This window comes from Podarcis vaucheri (assembly GCF_965113315.1).
Source record: "Podarcis vaucheri genome assembly, chromosome: 6".
Taxonomy (NCBI): domain Eukaryota; kingdom Metazoa; phylum Chordata; class Lepidosauria; order Squamata; family Lacertidae; genus Podarcis; species Podarcis vaucheri.
Genome location: NC_138764.1, coordinates 52112578 through 52138109, shown reverse-complemented (window position 1 = coordinate 52138109; position 25532 = coordinate 52112578). Strand labels below are relative to the sequence as shown.

At 41.8% G+C, this 25532-nt stretch overlaps 1 protein-coding gene and 1 long non-coding RNA gene across 3 annotated transcripts in view; one reads left to right on the top strand and one right to left on the bottom strand.

Moving 5' to 3' along the window:
• Positions 1 to 25532, bottom strand: part of LOC309534535 (BEN domain-containing protein 5-like) — a 730363-nt gene that overhangs the window by 12318 nt on the left and 692513 nt on the right. The gene's annotated exons all lie outside the window — the stretch shown is intronic.
• LOC309534574 overlaps positions 1 to 25532 on the top strand; it is a 73930-nt gene that overhangs the window by 38703 nt on the left and 9695 nt on the right. The window contains exon 3 of one of the 2 annotated variants that reach the window (XR_014220790.1): positions 8857 to 9060. The exons of the other annotated variant lie outside the window; for it this stretch is intronic. This is a non-coding gene — a long non-coding RNA (uncharacterized lncRNA). Of the gene's footprint in view, positions 1 to 8856; positions 9061 to 25532 lie in introns of those variants that run through there. 2 annotated transcript variants of the gene reach the window in all.

Sequence of the window (25532 nt, the reverse complement as noted above, 5' to 3'; positions counted from 1 at the left end):
CATCATGATAGAGCTCCCCTGGGGGGAAAGGTTGACAGCCTCTGATGCTGTACCTTTAAAAAAAGACTTGCAGTCCCTAAGTAATAGTCATGCTCCAGTGTGTTTAGTATTTTGGCTGAGCTCAGTGCAAACCACAGTGATTTAAAGCTTGGAGATCAAGTAGGATACAGCAGATTCAGAATTATTTATTTCTTTACTGCAGAAAGACTCACTACGGATTATTTACTGCATGTGGGGCTATTTAGGATGGGGGGTTGTAGATTGATTGAAATTTTTCAATTAAAACAAGCAGTCTTTTAAAAAGATTTAAGGTTTTATCAGTGAGAAGAAAATAACTCAAAGAGGCAGAAGCTCTGGTAATTCTCTGGCTGCAAATAGGGGCCAAAGGGAAGGGGGACTAAGGAAACTTTATTTTTCAAGGGAAGGTCAAAATTAAAATGTGGGAGAACCTACCAGCATTACTGTTCTCTCCTTCACAACATTCATGTTATCTCTCCTCCTTGGTTATCTATGATGTCTGCTAATATTTAATGGGAGCAAGGAATTGTTCTGGGGATTAATTACAATCAGAGAGCTGTTTCAGTCCACAGCACCATACGTTGCATCTGAATGAGATCTAGTGATATTCATATAGCATCAATGTATGTGAGGAGGGGGATGAAAACAAGGTTTGCAGAGGTCAGGATTTTTCAGCCTAATTTAAGGTGCTGCATCTTTTATCTGAGGGAGTTCAGCGTTTTTTAGGAACATTAGTTGCATTCAGGCATCTCAGTAATAGTGCCAGTTTAGAGTTTTTAAAAACAACAACAACTGATATTGCATCTTAATCACTTACATAAATGTAGTGCTTCTGTATGCAATGGATAGCTGGAATTCAGCTGAAAGTTCTACTCAACACAGTTCCAGTGAATTAGGAAGCAAATGGGAACTTGGCAAACCCTATTTAATAGCCCCGAACAAAGTTTTTAGGTGCTTATCAGGACCGTAGTAGGTTAAAACATTACTCTAGACACCTTTAAAGGTGAAGAGGGGAATAGACAGCAGTATTCATGAGATTCAAACTAGAACGGGCAAAGGGCAAATGGAGAAATTACATGGGGTGATCTGCAAGGTTAGTCAGAGTAGAGTTATTGGGGAAAGAGGAGACGAGCAAAATGAGGAAGAGGCAATAATGGAAAAGTCAGAGGATTAAACCAAGGGGGTTTAGTCCTCTGAGGGTCTGAAGGCCACATTTTCTTGTGGGCAAGTTTATGGGACCTGATTGCCTTTGCTGTAGCCAAAGGCAAAAGTAGGGGCCTGAAGGGGCACATTTGGCCTCTGGGACTGAAGCTTCCTGGCCATGAAAACTACCCTGCGCATCCCTGGGAAATTCGCCCTACCCCCCAAGTTTTTACTTTGACCACCCCTGGAAAAATTCCTGAAGATACCCATGCACCTCATAGATCATACAGATATTGGTATATAAGACTGCAGCATGATTTAGTTTTGATTAAGATCCATCTGCAAATGTTAAAGCACTGTAACCATCTCTACCAGTGGGTTCTATGTGTTGTTTTTGTCCTCAGGTGTGTTGGTCCCCATCCCCCCCAATACATTGTGTTGCTAAGAAGAGAGAAAGAACCTGCTGAGGGATGCTTGCCTCATGAGTTATCGTAGATTAGAATTTCATAGGATAAAATCCTGGTACAACAGCCCTGTTTTTTCTAAAAAGCTTTTATGTACGTAATCCATCATTTATTATAAAAAATGGAGTATTAGAAGGGGCTGGAGGAAAATAATTGACTGGAGGAGGAGAAGTAACACTGTCAGCTCCAATCCCTCAAGGCCCATAGATTTCCCCAGCCTCAGCTTCCATTCCCTGCTTAGATCCTGGGCACCTGCCAAGTAAGCAATCTGAAGAGCTACATATTGACCAAGCATAATTGCAGTTCTGATTGTGCCCAATAACAAGGAAAGATGGAGCATGGGGTTGAGAGGCAGACTATAACACAAGAGAGAGAGAGAGAAAATATATACCCCCACACCACTTTTCATTTATAGGAAAATACCAAAATGGTTTCCAGTGTATTAAAACTATACAAAATCCTATTAAAATAAACGAGTTAAATAAAACAGTATCAAAAAAAAAAAAATCAGCACAGTAATCCGGTGTGAGGTATCAGTACTTGTTGTTGTTGTTGTTTAGTCGTGTCTGACTCTTTGTGACCCCATGGACCAGAGCATGCCAGGCACTCCTGTCTTCCACTGCCTCCCACAGTTTGGTCAAACTCATGCTGGTAGCTCCAAGAACACTATCCAACCATCTTGTCCTCTGTTGTGCCCTTCTCCTTGTGCCCTCCATCTTTCCCAACATCAGGGTCTTTTCCAGGGAGTCTTCTCTTCTCATGAGGTGGCCAAAGTATTGGAGCCTCAGCTTCACGATCTGTCCTTCCAGTGAGCACCCAGGGCTGATTTCCTTCAGACTGGAGAGGTTTGATCTTCTTGCAGTCCATGGGACTCTCAGGAGTCTCCTCCAGCACCATAATTCAAAAGCATCAATTCTTCAGCAATCAGCCTTCTTTATGGTCCAACTCACACTTCCATACATCACCACTGGGAAAACCATAGCTTTTACTATACACACCTTTGTTGGCAAGGTGATGTCTCTACTTTTTCAGTACTAACTGTCAGCAATTGCAGGCTAAAGTACATTGCAGATCAGCTGCGTTCAGTTTGGTAGATCACAAGTTGTGCAAGTTGTCATGCCCTCACTCAGAATAAGCTAAACAAACCAATGCTCTGATTCAGCCCCGCCCCTTATATTCCCACACCTGTCGTAACCTAAGCAGTTGTTAAATCCTCTCTCCTAGACTGAATGAGTGAAGAAGGAAAGGAGTGCTGGAGCAAATACATGGTCCAGAAAACATTGCCAAAATAGTGTGTTTCCTAGACCCTACTACTGGAAATCATGTCTGGACAAAAACAATTCTGAAGATGCATGGCAGGAAAGTGATTTTATGCATAATTGTTCAATGGTAGATGGAGAAAACAAAACACCAGCACCGCTTGCTCTGTTTTGGGGGGTAAGCTTACATTCCCAGCCCAAGATGTATAAACAAGATAGCCACTGAATCCCACTGATGAGAATTTAGTGCAAGTCCTTAATTAAAGAAGAACTAGAAGAAGAGTGCATGTCAGTTGAACACACTCAGGAGAATGCAGGAGCTTGGTGAAATTGAACAGGGGGGAAGCAAAAAATAGAAAGTAAATGGAAATTGTTCAAAGGTAATTGAATGTATGTCTGAGCATTTATGTGTGCTAGCTAGCAATAAATACACTTTGCGGCAAAGCAAGCCAGTATGGGCAAATAAAGAAAGTGCAGAAAGCAATCAAGGGGAAGGAAGAAGCATAAGCAAGCTGAACTAAAGTACTGTTTTGAGCTGGAATGGGAGAGGAATAAAAGCCAGAGTGAGAGAGTCAGTTTGCACTCCTGCAGCTGATGCAGAATTATAGACATGGCAAGTAGGACAAACCCCACACAATTGTCTTAAAAATATAAATATACTGCCCACCACCTGTACAGATACCAGAGTGAGGTGCAGTGCATAAAATAAATAAACCATATGATATGATAGATGCGGTAGAAAGCCTAGCAAGATATCAGGCAGACATTCCAGGTCACTAAGTTGCTCAGTGTCAGGAAACAGGGAGCTTTTGCTGGGCCACGACTACAGGGAGATTTAATGGGAATTCTGGGTTGACTTTTCTAAGGTGTGTGTGTGTATGGAGGGGTGTGCTGCTGACAGGTGAGCATCTTTCATTGCTCTATGTACAAGGAGTTAATACAGAGAGTATAATCCCTGCAGGACAAACAGCACCATTTAGAACAGCCTTTTTCAACCATGGGTCCCCAGCTATTGTTGGAATACAACTCCCATCATCCTTAGCTAGTAGGACCAGTGTTCCAGGGTGATGGGAGTTGCAGTCCAACAACATATAGGGAACCAAGGTTGAAAGAGGCTTAAGTGTTTCTGGGACTCTGAATTCCTGCTGGGGAATGAAAATCCATTGCTTTGTCTCCAGTCCACTTTCCCAGCTTGATCCTCTGAAATGTTTGGTTCAGAAGCATGAAGAAGGTGGAAAATTATCTAGATAAATTTATGCTTGGCTCCCTTCAACAGGTGCATAAGAAATGGAGCTTAGTTTGCCATAGGTCCAAGTTAAACTCTGTCTTAAGAAGGGGACTGGCTTCCACCGGTCACTATTTCCCATTAACGTGATGAATAGTCACACGGTTAATAGTTCTCCTTTGGGAATCACATACACTGAAACCCAAGACTCTACTCAGGCCCGAAGGGAAGTGTTGAGATATCCTAGCAGCTGGATTCATTTTCTCAATTTTCTATTGGCAAAATCAGGAACTGCAAGTTTCTAAAAAAATTTGGAGGAATTATGAGAGCCTTCTGCTGCCACCTGCTGGACCAGGATCGATTGCAGCACTCCAAATGTTTCCATTTTCCAGTGCTCTTGATTCCCACCCACCCCCATTCTACACTCTCAATTTTTGCATATTGGCAGAGCAAGCAAGGGACTCCAACTCCATGAGACGGGCCAAAGGAAAGAGACTTTCAACTGTGCATTTAGACCTTGGGAGGAAATGGGAAGTTTTGAAGTTCAGAATATCTATGTATCTACAATCTTCTGGCTGCTAATACTGCTGGGTTTTTAAAGAACTTTTTAAAAATATGGTTGTTTGGCCATCTCTCAGGTGTGTGTGAGAGGATGCAGAAGCAGCTATCTAGACATGCAGATTGTGGTTCCAGGTGTGTGTGATTGTTTTTGGGTTTTTTTTGGGGGGAGGGGGGTTCCTCAAGGTAGAACCAAATATAAAAGAAGAAAATCTCTAAACCCCAAACCTGTCCCTGGTCTCTGACCCATGGGTTTTATTTACGGGGGTTTGCCCAGAATCTTATTTAAATTGCTGAGATAAATCTGTGTAGCCATTGCTCAAATCCTGAACTGGTGAATTAGCATTTCAAACATTTTATAATATGTATTAAAAGTAACAATGGAGGGTGTGTCAGGTAGTAGTAGTAGAAGTAGTAGTAGAAGAATGAATGAATGAATAATGTATGATGTTGAACAAAGCCATTATGATACGTTTACATCTGCACAGCAAAGCAACACATATGGAGGGAATATGTACAGAACTTCTTCTAGATCTGAAATGCCCCTCCCACTTTATATTTCTTAGGTAATGCCTACTTTTGGGGCCGAATTGCTACTGATGTGTAGTCGCTGTTCTCATGATCAACATCGGGCAAATTTCACTACTGCGTGATTAACTTCCAGTCGCATGGCTACCACAGCCAACGCTGCTAGACAGCTCAATGATTTTAGCAAGGAACAAAGAGTCTTTTCACCTTTCTTGCACCTTCAACAACTCACTTAAAAGGCAGGCAGTGAATTTGACCTGCAAGGATAACCCGTATGGGACCCGGATATCACTTATCGAGTCTAAAGATTGTGCCCTAGTCTAGGCTGATGTGAAGTGCAGCACCCTTGGCTTGAATTCTTTCCCCTTCCTTGCTTCAACCCCAGCACAAAAAAAACCTGTCACCTTGGCTAGGAAACATACTACCTCAATCACAATCACACTTCAATCACCAGACTGTCTCTTTCTCAGCTCCTGTCCTTGGTTCTGAGTATTTACAGCCCATCTGTCAGTCTCAAACACACTTCTCATTCAAGAGGGGAATTAATCTCTCTCCTCCTCCACCTCCACCACACATTTGCCATTTGCCATGAACTGCTTCCCTTTATCTCATCAAACATTTTCTTTGACTTGGAAAATGCTTTGCACCCACCACATCTGGGCAGGTAATTGACTGCACTGTTACTTAGTTGCCCCCTATATGGCTTTCCCAGCTAACAGACATATTCACTGCAATTTTTAAAGTAGGTACAGAATTCAGATGCCACATGAGCGCCGTCTCTATGTCTGCACATTAAATAAGAGCCAAATTCTTGTAGAACATGTCAGCAATGTGCCATTAATGTAGAGTACCCCATTCCAGATTCCCTAGCATTTTTGCTTGGGAAAGAAGGGTGTGTGTGACAAGGGTGGCAGTGACAAAGATATACTGCTGCACAACTGACCTTCTCATTACTTTAATATCAATCCAGTGCAGGATTTAAGGTGGTGTGTTCTGCCATACAGGGAGCTGAGCCATGGGGGCACACAATTGAGATGATCCATAATGGTGAAGATTTTGGGGTGCCAGATGTTGGCCTTGCAAAGGGTGCCATATTTTGAAAGATTACCAAAGTCTGCCTCCAATCAACCTATGCTAACACTATGGTAACCAGGAATTTCAGATTTCCTAAAGAGTGAAATATACTCCAATCCTATAATTGCCATTGGCAGTTCTTTTCAGATAGCTGAGAATAAAATGATAGAGGTGTTGTATGTGTTTTCCCAATACAACCCCATTGTCATTCTCAGATTTTTGCAGTACTTATTTTATTGTTGTTGTTTTTAAAAAACCTTCATAAGCCAGTTGACTGTATGCTCCACAGAAAATAGCACCTGTATTAAACCACCTTCAACACTCTTATTTAGCTTGCATCCTAAATGCTTATACTGCAACAGACATATGCACTTATAAGATAGATAGAGTGATCTTTATTACATTCCTCTAATTGTGCTACATGTTTTATTTAAATGTAATAAGTAAAGCCCAATGTGGAAATGATAAAAAAACCAAAGGATGTTAAACTGTGCACGCAGGCTTGCTGTCATTTACTGGTGTTTATATTAAACACTGCCTCTTCCTGTCTTGTTCTTCTGCCAACATTAATGCCTGGCTAATGATGCAGATTGCAACTCCTGTGACAGAAGATAATTGTGCAGGCATGGTTCCTTCACACTTGAATTTACAGTGTCTGTTAGCATGGTAAAAGGAAGAGCAGAAGGGACTGCAAACAAACTTGGCTTGAAGTGAACCAAAAAAAATAATCTGCCTAACATTCACCTGCATATGTGGTTTCATATGCAGTTGCTAATGTGTGCAGTGTTCATCCACTAGCCCTCCTAGGCTAGATCAGTTTAAAACAGGTGAGAAGGCACTCATTCTTCACGTGGTGGATGTACAGGAAGTCAGTCTGGTTCTTTCCAGCTATTGTTGGACATCAGCCCCAGGCAGCATGGTCAGTGGTCAAGGATGCTGGGGCTGAAGGCAAACAATATCGGAGGGCACTGCATTGGCTACATGTGGATGAATACTGGGTTAGAAGATTTGGATTTAGGAGCCCTATGGTCAAAACCCCACGTGGACCATGAAGATCACTGGCTTGCTTTGAGCCAAACACTGTTTTTTAGCCTAGGGTTGTTGTAATGAAGACAAAGTGAGATAACTCCTTCCATGTACACTGTTCTGAACTCCTTGGACAAGGGATGGGATATAATTGCAAGGGGCATATTTTATATTAGAAGTATATCCAAATTGTGAAAGTGTCTCTTGATTACCTAGATTGAGAATGCAAAGATATTTGTGTATGTGTGTGTAGAAACCTCTGGTTTTTATATGGCTGGTCTTTTCCACATCTGTTTATTCACCCACTTTTGCCTCTGACTACACTCACTGGCTGCATCTAGCTGTGCTTGTCACTGGTGTGTAGCCAAGAGAAAACGTGGCCTTTGGGATGAAAACGTTTCCTTCCCTGCCTGATTTTGATTTTATTTCATAAAATTTATACACTGTAAAAAAAAAAAAATCCCTCAAAGCAGTTTACACAAAAAGATAAAACAATAAAATTTCCATTATAAAAATTAACAACAATTTAAAACTTTCAAAAAGTTGAAATAACAATAAACTAAAAACTGATTAAAACTCACACCAACTTTCTAAACATCTGGCTAGGCTTGTCTAAATAAGAAGTTTTTAACAGGCATGGAAGAGAGCACAGTGAAGGTGCTTGCCTGGTGTCAATAGGCAAGGCTTCCCAAAGTGTAGGTGCTGCCACACTAAAAGATCAAGTTCTTGTAGGTGATTGACTATATGGAATTGGCAGAAATGACTGGCAGAATCCGAGAACAGGGAGAAGAGTCGGTGAAAGAAGACTGGAAGAAATTCAAAGACTACTTACAGAAACATTGTAAAATTAATGAATGTTAGAAGGATGTTGGATAGAAACTAAGCGGTTTCCAGCTGTAATGTTTTAAGAGATATGAACAAAAAAAGGTTTCACAAATGGGTAAAAGTTTAATGGTAAGGATTTGCTGAACTAACAAATTGAACTGGAATACAAAGAAGGGAGGTACGAGGAAATAAGTGTATGGAAGTTATGTTATTGAAAATTAATGTGTGTTTTTAACTGTTTTTTTTAATTTGGTATGTTTATTCTTTTTTTTGTTATATCTTAAAAACTTTCAATAAATATCTTTTTTTTTTAAAAAAAAAGATCAAGTTCTTGCAATGGGTATTATGGAACACCTGTAACAGTGCCAGTTCCGCCAGAAGCAGTTGTGTGGGCATGTATGGGGTAAGGCAGACTCATAGGTAAACAGAGCAAATGAGAATACGGTTGTGCGTAGAAGAGTTTTTGCGTTGCAGTTCAGCCATTATATGAACAGTGTGGAATTATTAATTGAGGACAGCGGAGCTGGGTGTTTAGTAATGCATCATCTAATGGACAGTATATGTGCCTGTTCTGTAGCAAGCATCCTTCTTTTATGCTTTCAAAAAAATAAAAATGTAGCAGTAGCCCGAGGGAAAGAGGGGAGGGAAGAGAAACAATTTACCTTAATGACATGGTTTGCTTAAGAATTAAGTGTTGATGAAAGTTGAAAGCTAAAGCTTACTTTTTAATTCACAGACCAGCTGCAACACAGCATGAGGAGAGAGTGGGGGGTTGGCCGTTTCATTTGCTAAAACACCTTTCTCCTGGTACGATGATGACTATACTCTTCAGTAATTCAATTTAATTGAAATGCCACGCTTGTTAAATCTAAGTCCTATATTGATCAACATATGTCAACTGTGGAAAATTGCACTAAATTGTGTTACATTTCCTGGGATGAGTCAACTGTCCACTGGTGTCTGAAGCAAGCTTAGGCTACCGAGGTAAGATTGGACCAGGACTGATATTGCATCTAGAATTGGATTTTCTTATCAAGTCCTTTCTTTTCTTTTTAAAGAACAAATGAAAGAAAAGAGACATACCCAGAAAAACTGCAGGATCTCATAAGCGTTGGTAATCAGGCTATGCCAGCCCAGCACTCTTTAAGAGCAAATATTGCAGCAGCTAAACTTAGTGGTAGTGGTGGCAATGGGAAGATTAATATCAGACTGTACTTAAGCAGCAGAGTAGTTGTAGCTACTTAGACCTGAGGTCTAAGGGCTGTAGGGCCAGTTCACATGTGATTCATTTCCTACAAGAACATAAGAGCTCTGTTGCATCACACACAACACCAACCAGTCCAGCATCCTGCTCCCACAGTGGCTAACCAGATAACTGTGTGATAGCGCTCCCTCCTCATGATCCCAAGAAACTGGAATCCAGAGGCATTCTGCCCCTGATAGCGTAGATAATAGGTAGCCATTAGTAGCCAATGATAGCCTTAGCTTTGAATTTATCTAAGCCCATTTTAAAGCCATCCAAGTTAGTGGCCATCACTACATCTTCTTGTAGCAGATTCTATGGCTTAGCTATGCTTTAGAATGCACAGAGTCAGTTGCCTGATCCACTAGGTTGCAGTAATGAAACAGAAACCCCAAACCACTTTCATTTTTTAAAGCCGAAACATGGTGGGGAGGCTTTGGGCATCCAGATGTTGCTGGACTACAACTCACAGCATCCTTAAGAATAGGCCAAGCTGGCTGGAGCTGATAGGAGAAGGAATCCAACAACATCTGGAGAGTCCGAGGTTCTCCTCCCTGCCTTGGTTTAAATATGGCAGCAAGCCACACACCAGATTGTGTTCAGATCACTTCTCAACTTGGACAGACTAACCACATGGAGTTAAAGACATCAGCACCTGGCAGTTTCTCCTTTTCAAGTGAGGATTCTCAGTAGCAACTGATTACACTGCACTTTCAGTGTGTTGCTTCACCTGTTAAGTGCCTCTTGCGTAACACTTTGAATGATAGGTGCTTTTACTTTCAAAAGCATTCAGAAGCCATATTCAGGCACACACATACACACATGCACATGGCTTAATTGACGCTGTTTTCACAAGTCCTTCATGTCACCTGCAATATCAAGTCATTTAAGTGATATTTTCACAACCTATTTACTGAGGTACCTGCCAATCAATCCGCCCACACGGTAAAACAGAAAGTGTTTGGAGGATGGGAAGAGCTTGGAAAATGGCAGAGAAACTGTCACTTTCCTCCAATGGCAGTCATCATGGTAGCTTTGCTGGATTACATTGCTTGACACTTCGCTGGAAATAAAATTTACAGGCTAAAGCCTCCACAATCTTGACAGCAAAAAAAGCCCTTCTCTGCAAATCAATAAAATTCCACCGAGAAGAGTGTGCCACACATGTGCACAAACACATAGTGAAATTCTATATAGATCTACTCAGATATAAGCCCATTGAATTGATGGTCTCCAGGTAAGCAGGTTTAGGGCTGCAGCCAAAATAGATGCATTTTGCAAACACCCACCACTTTACTGCTTCTTTTCCTTTTAAATGTATAAAGGGAAATGCAACTGAACAGGACAAAAAGCTGTAGCTCTTTGACTGTCATTATATATAAGTAACATATAGTGTATCAGAATAATCTGTAATTTCAGACCTACTTTTATTTCACTATTTGTTTTATGCCTTTGTTTTCCTCTGTTTCTATCCCAGCAAACAATGAGTGCTTGAGGGCATGGCCAAGGGTTTGGGGCTTTGTCTGGTTACCTAGTCTGTAGCAAGCAGCACAGGAAAAGGTTCGTTCAAGAACGCTGAAACGCCACTCAGTGTCCTTACTGCTTCTCTTTGCACAAGAGAGTTCAAGAGACAAGATATTTTGCAGTGTCCTCCATGGAGGCAGACTTGTGGACACTAGTGTCATCAGTGAAGAATAGGAGCTGCACATTTTGCCATGTATCTCTGATTCTCCAAGGGCACAAGGACTCCAGGCTAATGAATGGTAGAAACAGGCAGTGGGTGGCATGGATAGAATCAGGGTGAAACCTGTGAATCCACTTGAGAGTATTGCCGTCTAGCCCACATTTAACTCGTTTGCTAACCAAAAAACATGGACAACTTTGTCAAATGCTTTGCTGAAATCAAGATAAATTACATGTGCAGCATTCCCACAACCCATTAAGCTAGTCACCGAAGTAAAAGAGGGAGAGATAAAAGTAGCCTGGCAGGATTTATTCTTGACAAAGTCATGCTGGCTCTTACTAATCAAATGAACTCTTTTTATAATCTGTTGTAGTGTCTCCCCTTGTATCAAATATAAACTTGACCTGCAGTTTCCCAGAACTTCCTTTTCCCTGTCTCCTTTCCACCTCACCCACGGGCAAATTCAGAGTGGAGAAAGGCAAAAGGAGCAATAAAAGGTGGAGCGGGAATATAGGAGGTCCACAAAATATGGAGTAGTTGCCTATTTAAGTGACCCCACATGTTGATATTGTGAAGTGTGCACAGCACAGGGCAAAACAACAGCAAGCACATTCCCTCCTAGCAACTGTTCACAAAAGCAGATAGCTACCTACCATTTATCTCGCAGAGCCGGACACCACCTATAAGCTGGAATGCTAAAGGTCATGTGTCCATGAGACCACTTCCCCCTGCTTGCTTTAGTGTGATAAAACCGAGAGCCTGCCCTGTTCTGATGAGTTGGCGCATCATGACTTCAGAACCATGACTTCAGAACTCAATTCTGAGTCACCTGCTGTGTGGCTATAGCAGCAACTTTGGCAGCTAAATGGTTTAAAGCACGTATCCTTTCATCTGCCAGACCCCCCTACAATACAAATGATGTTGGCATGGTTGCATTTTGTCTACAGCAATTCAATAATTTGGAGACAACAATGTCTCACAGATCTCTGCTGGAAAGCATATTCAAACATGTACCATTGACTCCTGTGTTGATTACTCACACAGGGGGCTTAAAAAAGAATGCAGTCATCAGCAAACACAACAGTGCACACAGAAAACAGGAAGATGGAAGCATTCAAAAGTACTAAAGAAAACCCTCCCCGTGCTCTTGCCAAACTCCTAATAATTTTGGCTTTCCAAAAAATAAAAAATAAAGTTGGATTATTCTGCTCTTCATGTATCAAAACAACCAATTAACACAGCTAATTAACGTCATGAACAGCAGTCAAAAGAATGGTAATTTAAATTCAGGATTTCAAAGCTTTGCTGATCGTGGGCCAATGCAGCTAAGCACAGGGAGGCTGAAAGTGTTTGCTTATTGCAATACAATTTTATAGTGTACCATCAATTAGCAGCATCACAGGGAATGCTCACTCGCATGATTCATTTGTCTAATCAGAACAAAAAAAGGGACAACAAAGAGGGGGAGAAATAACACTCCTTAATGTATGCAGTATCAATTTTTCCAAATAATTTATACCGTAGCTGGAAATGATTGTGAAGAACAAATTGTCCTTCTTTAAAGTGTACTGGCATACAGAGTTTGTTTTTCTTCCCTCTAGGGTGTTCAGAATATGAAATATGGCACAACAGGGTCAAAGAATCATAGGACATTTTTGAAATCATTCCTTAAGAAGTTTGCAGCACAGCCCCAGACATGTCTGCTCAGATGTAAATCCCACTGAGTTCAATGGAACTTACTCCCAAGTAGGTGTGTACAGGATTGCAAATTACTAGCAAAATAAAGACTGTCAGAGGATATCATGTTTTGCCCCTAGCATCTTGGTATCTTTTGGACACAAAATGCCTGTAGTGAACATGGCCAAGAATATCCAGGAAAGGATATCGTAACTTCTGTTATGAAATTCTCTCTTGCCATTGCTTTCAACACTGCACACATCCTCATCATCCAGACACTCTGCCTCTTGCTTCTTCCATGCACACAGTGCACTGGTGCTGCCATCTTGCTTATAAACAGCCATTTCTTTGGTTTTCTGTCACATCTGCCCACTCTTTAGATTTTAAAGATTCTACCAGCAACCCATCCCTATCCTCAACACTTGAGAAGTTTACTCCTCTCTTCCAGTAAACTATTCTCCTAGATCATCTTTTCTTTCTTTCCTTCCTTCCTCCCTTCCTTCTTTCTTTTTTTGAAGTGGACTTTGCTGAGTTTCTAAAATTTCCTTCTAAGTTTGAGGTTGGAGAACTTTTACCAGTTTCTTATACAGTCGTACCTTGGACCTCGAACGCCTTGGCTCCCAAACAAATTGGCTCCCAAACTATCGAAACCCGGGAGTGAGTGTTCTAGTTTTTGAACAATTTTCAGAAGCCAAACATCCAGCGTGGCTTCCGACTGGCTGCAGGAGCTTCCTGCAGCCAATCAGAAGCTGTGCTTTGGTTTCCGAACATTTTGGAAGTCAAACGGACTTCCAGAACAGATTCCGTTTGGCTTCCAAGGTATGACTGCACTCTGCTTAACCAAACTGTAGCCTGGTTGCCAGTGGCAGCCAGTCTGGTGGGGGCAGAGCTACAGAATCACTTTGCCAATGCTGGCACTGTTATAGCTTATCAAGATGGAAATGGGGCTGCATGGAAACTTCCACTACGGCCCTTTGCCATTACTGCCAGTGGGCCCCCACAACCCTGCCACCACGACTGCTCTGCTCTTCTCCAATCCCATCCAAGTAAACTGTAGAGACATGGCTCTCTTCCACCATACTGGTTGCTCAACTGAATGCATTGTCTCCTTGATACTGGTGTCCCTGCTTCCCTCCCTCCAATTTTAGATAATAAGCTCCTCAGTCAGGAAACTGGTTTTTCATTCACTAGGTTGTAAAGTGCAAAGTACATGGATGATACTATATTATTAACAGACAGCAACAGCAACAATAATCATGGTTCTATTTCTATTATACAGAGAAACAGTGGTGAAAAAAGTTAACATGCAGCTCAGAGTGGTTTTCTGTAAATCCTTGGGACTATTACCACTTTTTAAGGCATAAAGCTCTAATGAAGATCTATAGACTCAATCTCCCGAAGTCACGGTTTGAATCCCTGCCTCCTTTTTATTAAGCTCTGGCCGCTCTTGCCCACTCAATCATCCTTAGCATAAAGGAGTGCATTAGCTGCTTCTTTCATCTTATATAGAAAGAGATTTTCATATCATGTTGCAGATTTTTGATAAAATGCCTAAATAATGGGCATTTATTAAAAGTCATGTGCTTTATGTGGATGTGCTATCAATTCTGGTAGTGAAAGACAGAGGCAGATGTAAAGGTCAGATCGTAATCAACAAGATGAAGCTGAAGGCCCAACAATCATCCTATTTATTATGTATCTGATGTAGCTCATCTCCCACCTCCCAGAACATGAGATTCAACACAATGTACTTGTTTAGCCAACTTAGGGACTCAAAGCCACATCTTACAGCATCAAGACTGCTGTGTTTTGCCCTGTTTATCCTTTAGTTCTAAAAGTATTTCTGTGCAAAATCTGCCAGTCAGACAAGTCAGGAGGATGCTGTCTGAGTCATCCATAGTTATTTACTTATTGTTCACTTACTTAGAGTCATTAACCATAGAAAATAGTGCTGTTCTGTTCTAGTGGTTTCAGCTAGCACTGTAAAGAACATCTTTGGATAGATCAAACCATAGGTTTTGGCTCCAACTATGTTTTATTCTGGAGAGCCTATCTCTGTGAGAATGAAGATAAATTGCAATCTCTTAAGTTTTAGTTTCACATCAGGCATTGCAGCCTTCACCCAAGTTCCACAAAGTCTACCTTTTGTGAATTTACACCAATGACTAAACTTAATCTGAACTTCATTTGTGTGCATTTTAATTGTGACTTAATGTATATGCAAAATGCTATACATTACAATTAATAAGCCCAGCTAGCAGGGGGGAAAGGAAGTCTCATAATGCACCTTGTGGAGTCAGGCCATTATCAATCACCATTTTAATGGAGCATAATTACATCTGTTTATGGTTCCCACCAGGTAAGGCAATAATGGTAGGTGCAACCAAATAAACAGAGAAAACGAGTTGCTTCTTAGAGCTAATATTAATTGAACAACAGTAACTGGGCAGGCCAAAGCTGCCCCCCTACAAAGCCATAAAAATAACAGTACTGGTTAAAATCCAAAAGAATATAAGTAATGTGAACTGGAAGTAGTTAATTAACAGTGCAGAAACCACTTTAGGTGAAGTAAAGCCACACTATTTGGGTCAGTTAAATTAAGAAGTCATTTCGGCACAGCCAGTATCTTCAGACCACATAATAGCTCATGAATTTTCCACTTTAAAAAATGTTGCTCTTTAGATGCATGTTGAAACAGGGGTTTCACTTTAGTTCAGATGTTCAAATGCATCATTTCCAGTAGTGGATGGCTTGGTGGGGCACCACCAGTCACTCAACCTCTGGTTGGCCATGAGAGACTGCTTTCTGAGAGGCAGAGCTAGGAGATGAGGCAGTGGGCAGATTAGCATGGTGCAAATACATGGGCTGGAGAGCTAGATTTGCTCTGCCAGTGTGTTCGCACCACCCTTTACTCCCTCAAACTTCTCAACTGAGCAGAGACATGGGCAATTTGAATTTCCACTGCCTTATTCACATTGCTGATGGACAACTGGAGGTCAGGAGCGAGATCAGCAGGCACTATCCCAGTCCCTGTCCATTCATGCATTGAAAGAACATGTGAAAAACACATGATACAATTCTGCTGATGAAGTTAAGCAGGTCTGGCCTGGCCATGTAAGCTGCATCACTGAGAAACAGCATGGGAACCATATTTAAGCAGCTCCAAGCTCTTTGGGGGAAGAAGCAGAGATACTGTATGAGTTCCCTGAGCTCCTGCTATCTATAGTAAGAGATGAAAGAACTCTTTCAGATCTATGCCTCAGTGCCTCATGCATGTAAGTAGCACGAGGCAAATATGTATAGAAGCACAAGTTCAGAAGAAACAGTATTTGTTTGGGAATGTGTTGGGCTAAAGAAATAAGCTTTGATAGAATAGTGACTGCCAACCTTTTTGGGCCCAGGGGCACATTTGAAATGTTGAGAGTATGTTGTGGGCTCCAGTCACAAAATGGCTGCCACAAGGGAGTGTGACTTGAAAGAAAATTGATAATGCTTGTATTCCTATATAAAAAGCCACAAGTGATTGGTTGACCTGAAAAACCAGAGTACAAATCCCTACGCATTCACGAAGATGACTGGCCAATTTTGCATCAGTCACTGTCACACAGTTTAACTTATCTCACAGGATATATTTCAGCTGCCTGAAAGATAAAACAACTGCAACAGCCAGCCCCAAATGTTTAGTCTATCTAATTTAATTTCTCTACATTATGTTCCAAGGGATAGCATAACTACAACCTCTATCTGGACTCCTAGACATGCCTACTGAGAAACAAGCCCTGTTTAGTTTAGTGGGTCTTAGTCCCTGGTAACTGGGTAAAGGATTGGAGCCTAAAAAGTATTGTCTCCAATAATTGCTCATCGTCTAACATTGTGTATGCCATCAAATGCCAACAGTGTCCTTCAGCTCTCTATATTGGACAAACAGGCCAAACCTTACGCCAAAGAATAAACGGACATAAATCTGACATCAAGAATCACAAAACAGAGAAACCAGTAGGAGAACACTTCAATCTCCCAGGACATTCTATACAAGATCTCAAAGTAGCTGTTTTACTACAAAGGAATTTCAGAAATAGACTGGAAAGAGAAGCTGCTGAATTGCAACTCATTACCAAACTTAAAACCATGGAGAGACCTGGTATGAACAAAGACATTGGATTCTTATCTCATTATACATGACTAAGCCATTTTTCACCTTCTCACCCCTTGCCTTTTCCTGTAAGACCTATTGCAGTCGTTAAGAGTCGTCAACAGGCTCATCTCAGCTATCTGCCAATCTCCCATTCCCACCACCCTTCTGAGTAATACCCCTCCCCACCTTCTCACTATATAGAAGGATCTGGCAACTTCTGTTTCAGTGTATTTGAAGAAGTGTACATGCACACGAAAGCTCATACCAAGAACTAACTTAGCTGGTCTTTAAGGTGCTACTGGAAGGAATTTTTTTATTTTGACTATGGCAGACCAACACGGCTACCTATCTGTAACTGAAATCCTAGACACACCTTCTTGGGAGTAAGCATCACTAAATACAGTGGGACTTGCTTTTGTATAAACATGCATAGGCTCACACTGTGAAGCCATTCCTTCTGGATTGCTGACTCCACACCAAGTAGTGTTGCTGTCTCTTAAGATACATTCTTAATGAAGCCACTTTAATGATTATATATATAACTGAACTTACCCAGCCTGGCTAATGTAGCCACCTACATCCCTGCTCCCCACCCCACCCTGATGTCCATTTGCATTAAGTCCTGTGTTATTTGGATCTTGTTGACTAAGAAAGAGCATCTCAACCTGCTGCAGTGGCCACAACATCGAAAGGATTTGAATATACAGCCATGAATATACAGCAGGCATTTTCCACTACAGAGGCAAATAGGTTACTTTCCTCCCCTATATGACACAAAACATATTGCAGCCAGCAAATAAAAGGATGGGAGGAGGAACCCAATCTGCAGAAAGAGCTCAAGCTACCAGTTGAACCGTATTCCATTTGTTGCTACAGAGATTGAAAGTGGGAGGAGAATTTCACTAGAAAGAAAGAGCTAGCCAAACAAACAGCAGAAAGGGGACAGAAAAGGAAATCAAGTGCTCTGCAGCTCATGTACCCAGAGTGACTCACCTTGGGTAGCTGACTGTGGACTGCTTTGAATGGGTACATGATGCACCTGACACCAAGGGCATAAAGCCCCAAATAGAAATGTCCTTCAGGGCAGGGAAAAGCAAAGAGACAAGACTCAAGGCAAGGGTGGGGGGAGGCATCCCACTTGCCGCTCCCTCCCCCACTCTAAATCAAAATGCATAAAAGAGCAGGAAGGCAGTCTATGAAGCAAGGGAGGGGAAGGCATCTATAAATGGCTAATACAGCACTCCTAAAAATCAACAGGTTTTACTGTCACTTTCTGGGACCCTTAGAAAGCTCACCGATTCTAAGATGAAGCAAGCTGGGCAGGCATCCCCATTGCCTCTTCTCTCTACCCGCCCCCATCAAAATGGCCTCCAGGTCTAAAAAAAGAGGAAAGGTAGACCCCTCCCTGCTTCTCCACCTTCATCAAAATGCCCTCTGGGGCAAGAAAAGGGGGAAGACAGTCCCCTCACCACTACCCCACAAATAAAAATGCCTTCCTATGCTAGAAAAGTAGGGAGGCAAACCATGAGGGGAGTTAGCAGTTCTTCCCTGCTTCTTATCTGTCCCCCAAAGGAGGAGAGCTGTGACTGCCCAACCAATTGGAATAAAAGGGGGTGGATTCTTCCAAGGCCAGGAACTGCTCTGATGTATGAGGCAATATGAACCTCATACAGGGTACTTGCACATTTTGCTGCATAACTTTTTTCTAGGAAGTTTTAGGACCCTATCTACGTAGGCATCATGGCACCAGTTTGGCAATCCCTGAACTAAAAGTTCAGTATGCTAGACTGAGATGTAAAGATTGGCCCAAAGTTAACAAGAAATTTCAGGCCGAGCAGGAATTTGAATCCAGATAACTTTGGTCTAAGTCCAGCACTTTAGCCACTATATTACACTGTCTTGGGAAAGGACAGTGCCAAGACAGACTCAAATGCTCAATAATAATGCATATACTTTATCCAAATGCTTGCTAAAAGCAAAGCCTGTGATTAGCTCATGGTGTTGTTCAGATAATGGAATCACAGAATTGTAAAGTTGAAAGGGCCCATGACGGCCATCTGGTCCAATCCCCTGCAATGCAGGAATCTTTTGACCAACATGAGGCTTGAACCCACAAACCTGAGGGTAAGAGTCTTGTGCTGTACTGAGCTATACCTGATAATATTTCTCCATGGGGTTATTAGCAGTGGACCAAAGCAGTACAGTGGTACTCTGGGTTAATAACTTAATTCGTTCTGGAGGTCCGTTCTTAACCTGAAATTGTTCTTAACCTGAGGTACCACTTTAGCTAATGGGGCCTCCCACTGCCGCCACGCAATTTCTGTTCTCATCCTGAAGTAAAGTTCTTAACCTGAGCTATTATTTCTGGGTTCTGAGTCTGTAACCTGAAGTGTCTGTAACCTGAAGCGTCTGTAACCCAAGGTACCACTGTAGTTATTGGAACATGAAGTCTCCCCTAACCCTGAGGGAATAAACCACTGACACCCCCCCATGGTTTTTCGCTGAGACCAATCCTGTGGAAATGAAATCTGAATGTGAAGAGAAATTGAGTCAATCTTGCTTTTCCTTTGACTGTGCTGAACTCCTTCTCCTACTGACCTCCTCCCCCTTTTGCTGCAGCTTGCAGGATGAGCCAAGACGCCATGGGACATAATGTAACATCACAGCCAGAAAGTTGGAGCTCTTTTATGATTTTCTTGCCTGGAACCATTGGAGGAGGAATACCTCCTAGTTGGTTGGGCATGATCAATATTACACCCAGGATTTTCTTTTTTTCACGGGAGAGATTCATATGAAGGTGGCTGACTTTCAGCCACCTCAGACCCCCCCCCCCCTCAGGGCCTTCTGAAGCAATAACTATTAATACATTACTTGCCATTTGTCTGATGCAATTCCTTGCTCCACATCCATCTTTGGAGAGCTGACTTTCATTAACACTTCAAAAATAATTTAAGGTTTTCGCTGTGAAGGTTAGAAACTTTTCACAGCTCAGAGCTAATAGCTCTGCTGTTTATATGCTATAATGTCTTGATAACCTTTTCAAACCCACAGTGGCCAGCAGCTGGGACCTGCTCTTGCTATTTTTGTTCCCGGAAAGTAGCAGCAGAAATGCTGTGACTTTCTGCCCTTCGAATGGGCATTTCTTCTCTTTAGGCTTTTCTTTCATATTCACGCTAACAGAAAAGACCTCACCTTTTCTCCTGTACTGAAAGGCAACCAAACCTGCCTTTCCCAGGAGAAATGAACTAGTCAAACTGAATCGCAGAAACCCAGCTCCAAATCAAAGCATTGGGGAAAACAGTGGAGGAGTGGGGGAGAAAAAAATCTCAGGACCTCTCCCTAAAACATAGAAGCACTTTGTATATGTGTTCGTGCACACATACATGATCTATGGCAGATATCTTTCTGATATTTGACAGAGGTGACTGTCAAAGCTTATGTAATGGCACAAGACCTATCCAAGAGGTATCAGCAAGCTTGTGTGTACCCCTGGGTTTGCAGAAATAGCAAACAAACAAACAAAAAAACTCTACACAAACAAACCCAAGGGCTAGGGGAGGCAGAGGTTAGTATCCAGCATGCATACACACCCACCCACCCATACCCCCACTTGATGTTTGGTTTGCAATAAGACAATGTATAGTTTTTTAAAAGAGAAAATATAAATAAATCTAAGAGAAACAGTAATATTTGCTGCTGGAAATGGGGGGGAGAGAGAAATGGGAGTTACTAACAAGAGTGTTAATATTTTCAGGTGGGATTCAGTCACATACTGGAAAATTAAGGCTGTGCAATTAAAATGGATATGGGGGAGAGCAACCTACACATCTAAAAAAAAAATCAGACTTTTTGCGATAAGAAAGGTGATGCACTGGAAAGTGTGGAATAACATTTGCTTGACATAATATCATCTACCCTCCCTGGAAACAAATCAGAATGAATTCTTAGTAAGTAACCAGTGTCATCTAATCTTCCTGAAAACAAATCATGATGAATGATCTGTAACCAAGGTGCTTGGAGGAAGCACAAAGCTGGAGGGTTGTCCTGATCCTCTCTGGGAGAGGATCTCTCACTTGCCTCTTTGCCTCCCTTTATCTACTTGTAGATTTGTAAATAAAGCAAATATTCTAGAAATTCTGTTAAGTCTCTGATCCTTCTATCCCATTTAAACTGCTAAAGTACTATTTGCCCTTATAGCAACTCAGCCAGGTTTTGTAGGCAGCTTAGCTAAATTCCCCAGAGAAAGTGACAAATTTAGTGGAAAGCAGCAGTGAGAATGGCTACAGATCAGGCAGTGGAACAGAAAGGAGATGAAATGGCCGAAGTAGCTAAATTAGGTCAGTGCATATGACTTTCCCGCTGCCGTTTTTAGGTTATGCAAATGACTTGGGGAGACAGAATTTTTAGGCTTCCCAAATTCACTGGCAGGGCTGAGAAAACACAGCCAAAAAGCAACCCACGATTTACAGCTACTCCGGAACTGGGTCAACATACGGCAATGTGAAAATTAAAGTCAACAAATGCAAAGTAATGTTTGTTGCTGTGCGATTCTGGGAGCCCCTGCTAGGCCTAATTTATATAAATGGCTCTGAGAAGCTGACTGAAAACTGGTTAAGTCTGCTGACAACATGGAATTGGGCATCCGAGTGGATGCAGCAGGAGGGGGGAGACCAGAAGAAGAAAGAAAAGCCAGCATAGAAATGTTAGAGTCTCCTTCTCCCAGCCACGTTGCTTGGCTGATGCACAGCAAATGAGGCTTAATGTTGACAAATGCAAAAGCAATGCATTTTATTTCTTAACAAAAGCAGATGACAGAATAGGACTTTCCTGGGATCTCAGCAGCAGTAAGTTTGCAACATCCAGAGCAGATAAAGGGGGGAAGAGGCTCTTTCTTCACATAGCACAACCAAAAGATGCATTTTCACATAAGGAATAGGAAAGCAGAACTGCAGAAATAACTTTCACCTGCTCAACTTTTCTTCTAAGTAAAAAGGAATGAATTGAAAAATATATTTGCCAATAGATGTATTTGAATAGTAAAAACTCCATTACTATCCTGCTCAAAACTGGCCCCTCCTGTAAACAGGCAAAATACCTATATCTCCCCCAGACAAATGTCACACAAATTTTAAAAAGCAGACAGCACCCCCAAACAAGCAACAATAAGAAGCCCATAAGCCTCAACTAAAAAGGGGGGGAGGAAGTGACAGGATGCCTTGGTGGGTGTCAAGGAGAATGTCTGGGGGTGTTACGGTGCCCATGGGGTCCATGCTGGGGACCCCTAAATGAAATGGCAAGAATAGCCAGAGATTAGCTGGAGACCAGGTTGAGGGGTTTTCATTCCCACCATGATGATTGCTGATGGATGGATATACATTGAAAGTATCCTTTCAGTATGGGTATGCCTACATTTATGGGCCTTTGTCTTAATTTATGCTTCTGGGTTCATTTAGAATGTATCTACATGGCTTAGAGGTGGGAAAGGGAAAGTATAGCCTACAGGTCTGCCAGTTAATTGGGTCTCCTTAGCTGGGCCATGTGTAGATGTCATTTCCCCTGAACTCTGATGCTTTTCATATTCCATACATTCCAGAGTGATCTTTCCCGTTCAGAATGCAAAACAAGAATCACTGCCATTAGGCTGAGTGAGAGAGCCATGTCAGACCCCTGATTTCAGGCATCATGAAAGGGCAATAAATGGTTTGCTATTTAATTTGTTTCTACTTTACTTTTACTACTAGGGAGGGAAGGAGGTGCTTGCGGGATTTCCTGACTCAGGTACTAAATAACTTGGCTGGCCTTGGTTATTACACACTTTGGCTTTCATTCATTCATTGGTTTGTCTATATGCCACTGTTTGGCTCAAAGGTCCCCCAAACAGTGAACAGATTAATACAAAAGCAAATATAATACAAAATAGCAAACATTAGGCACCCCATCATCCACACTTTGTGCACTAGTGAGCTGCATTCATTCTCTCACCACAAAGGCAGTTCTCCAGCATCTACCTCTCACTTAGAAGTCAGGTTGACTCACCCCTCCATCTTTGACCTAGGAGCAAGCCCATTCACAAACAATTGCCAATGGGAGTTTCCTCGCCCTCATCCTAACCCAAAGGACCAACCCACTTTCTGGCTCCACCTTCTGGCTCCTCAACAGGCTGCTGTTCTCCACAGGTGCAGAAGCAGATGCAGTAAAGAAGAGTTGGGGAAGCTAAAGTTGGCATTCGCCTTCCTATTATTGTTACCCGCTGTCTCCATTTGTTTGTGTGAACGGAGGGGATGGGGCACCATCTGCTTCCACTCTAAACGGTGAATGCTTTGGGCTGGCCCTGCTTCCTAGCCATTGGCTCCATTAGGAAACACCTGTCAGACGTTCGGCACATTAGCAAGCAATGTCAAGCAAAAAAGGTTTGAGCAGACAGCATCCATAACAGCATGGTATAGAAAAGGAGTGGGGATGTTTTTCAGCCCAAGACCCGCTTTTCTTTCTGAGGATCCTTCCAGAAGCTAAATGCCAAGGGTGGGTAGAGCCAAAGGCAAAGGTGGGCAGAGGAATGAATATGAATTTTACCTGTGTTCTGTAGGCTAGTTTCTACACACACACACAGCCACACCCTCTCCATCCATTCAGGAAAGCACAAACACTCGAGAAGAATGGAAAGCAAGGTTGGGGAGGGGTTTGTGTCCTGGGAGTACAAAGGGCTGGATAGAGAAGCCCTGCAGGCCTGCGGTTCTTCATCCCTGGTCTAGGTTAATGATACAGACATTGGGAAGCACAACACACACCAGAATTACCATAGAAGGCACAAGGAATAGTTGCAACTACAATAGGAGAAAAAGCAGTGCCTAAACTGAGTAAAAAAGGAGGACATTGAGGATAAAATACAAGGTCCTACCTTGACCACCAACTTTATAGCACAATTAAAGGGTGTCTCCATTTAAAACAACATTTGTTCTGTAAGTTCCAGTGAAGCAATAAGCATCTGTTGACACCAGCATTAGAGTGACTAAATGAATAAAAAGTCCTAAGCCACTGTAAAGAAGACCTGTGAAAGGAAATGTAATATAAAGGGCTAGACACAGATGTACTGTATCAAATAAAATCCCAGTGCGTGACCCCTTTAAAAACAAATCAACTCAAGCTTTCAGACCTTCTCTGTGCATTAAACCACTTGAAGCACAAGTCAAATAGTAGAGAGATCTCTGCAAGACCACTGTTAAGTCAGTGTTGAATCCGAATTCCCACCCCCAGTAATCCTACTAGTCCAAGGGCAAGTGGCCATTGGCAGATTTCAAGAGACTTGCTTAACACCTTGATAAAGAAAGAAACAATGGAAAGTACACCTAGAGAGCAGGTCATAAATTGCTAACTTAGAGAGCAGGTGGTAAATAGCACAAGTGGTTTCTGTACTGGCGTAGGGGGAAAAAACTACCTTCAGTTTTGTCCGAATTATACAATGAAATTTTAAGGTATTTAAAATCAGGGATGTATGAAACATACCTGTTTAGTTCTATGGATATATCCACATGTATATTGCAAATATGGCAAATATGGTGATTATGTTCATTAGAGTAATATGCCATACCATTGCTGCAAAGGTCATTTGCATTCTGGTTTAACTACTCTGTAATCAGAACATATTCTTCCCCATCATCATGCCTCATTCCATGCAATTGGTTTAACTGTCAATACTTTGGACAAGTCATCACTTCTTTTGCGTATTTGAATCAGCAATAACTGCTTGGAAACTTATTACAGGAACACCCTGTTTTATTGTATTTCACCTACATTGCTGCTTCGGAGGAGGTTGTGGGTACAGCTGCAGGCAGGCAGCCCAGCTGCTTCCAGGAGAAGGAAGCCTCTTCTTGCCACAGGAGTGGAGCTGGTTAGGGTTGGAGGAGGGTTTTCCCTTCCCATTCCTGCAGCCAGCGGGTCATGGCTTAATAAGCAACTCTATAGTGTCAACATAACTAAATGCACTGGGAAACCATTGTAACTCACTTTAGTACAATATTCACTTTATTGTGCTGGTCTGGAACTGAACCTGTAATATCTATGAGTCTATTTAATCCTCTATTTATTCCTCACACACATCTACAACTACAAATATGAAATTTTCACTTTGTGAGGCAATCTCAGGGTGCTTATTTTCAGCACCCGTTAACTATAACTAATAAGAAGGTATTTAGGAAATTATTGCCTAATTATTAAAATTTGATTGCTACTGATAGTGGACCCCTCTGGTGGAGTTCATAGGAAATTTGAGAGAGAGAGAGAGAGAGAGAGAGAGAGAGAGGACTGACAGTCACATTGAAAGTCACCTCTTAAATCATTACAATATTAATTGTATACATTGTATTTAACTTTTGGGACCAAATTCATGACACGCACAAGATCAAAATCATGACAAGATTCAAGCAAACACTTGTGCTACTAGATTTGCTCATGTTCCTATACATACATACAACTCACAAACCTGTATCTTATCCATGTTGTCACAGAAGCTACTCAAACTCACATTGCCCAAACCATAAGTGCAAACATTTCCTGTTACAAAGCTAAAAAGAAGCAGATAAACTGCCTTATATCGGGTAAAGATGGGCAGGGAAAAGGTACTATGGGGAAAGCTCAAATGCAAATCACAGGACTTTAGAGCAGCAAGATTATGGG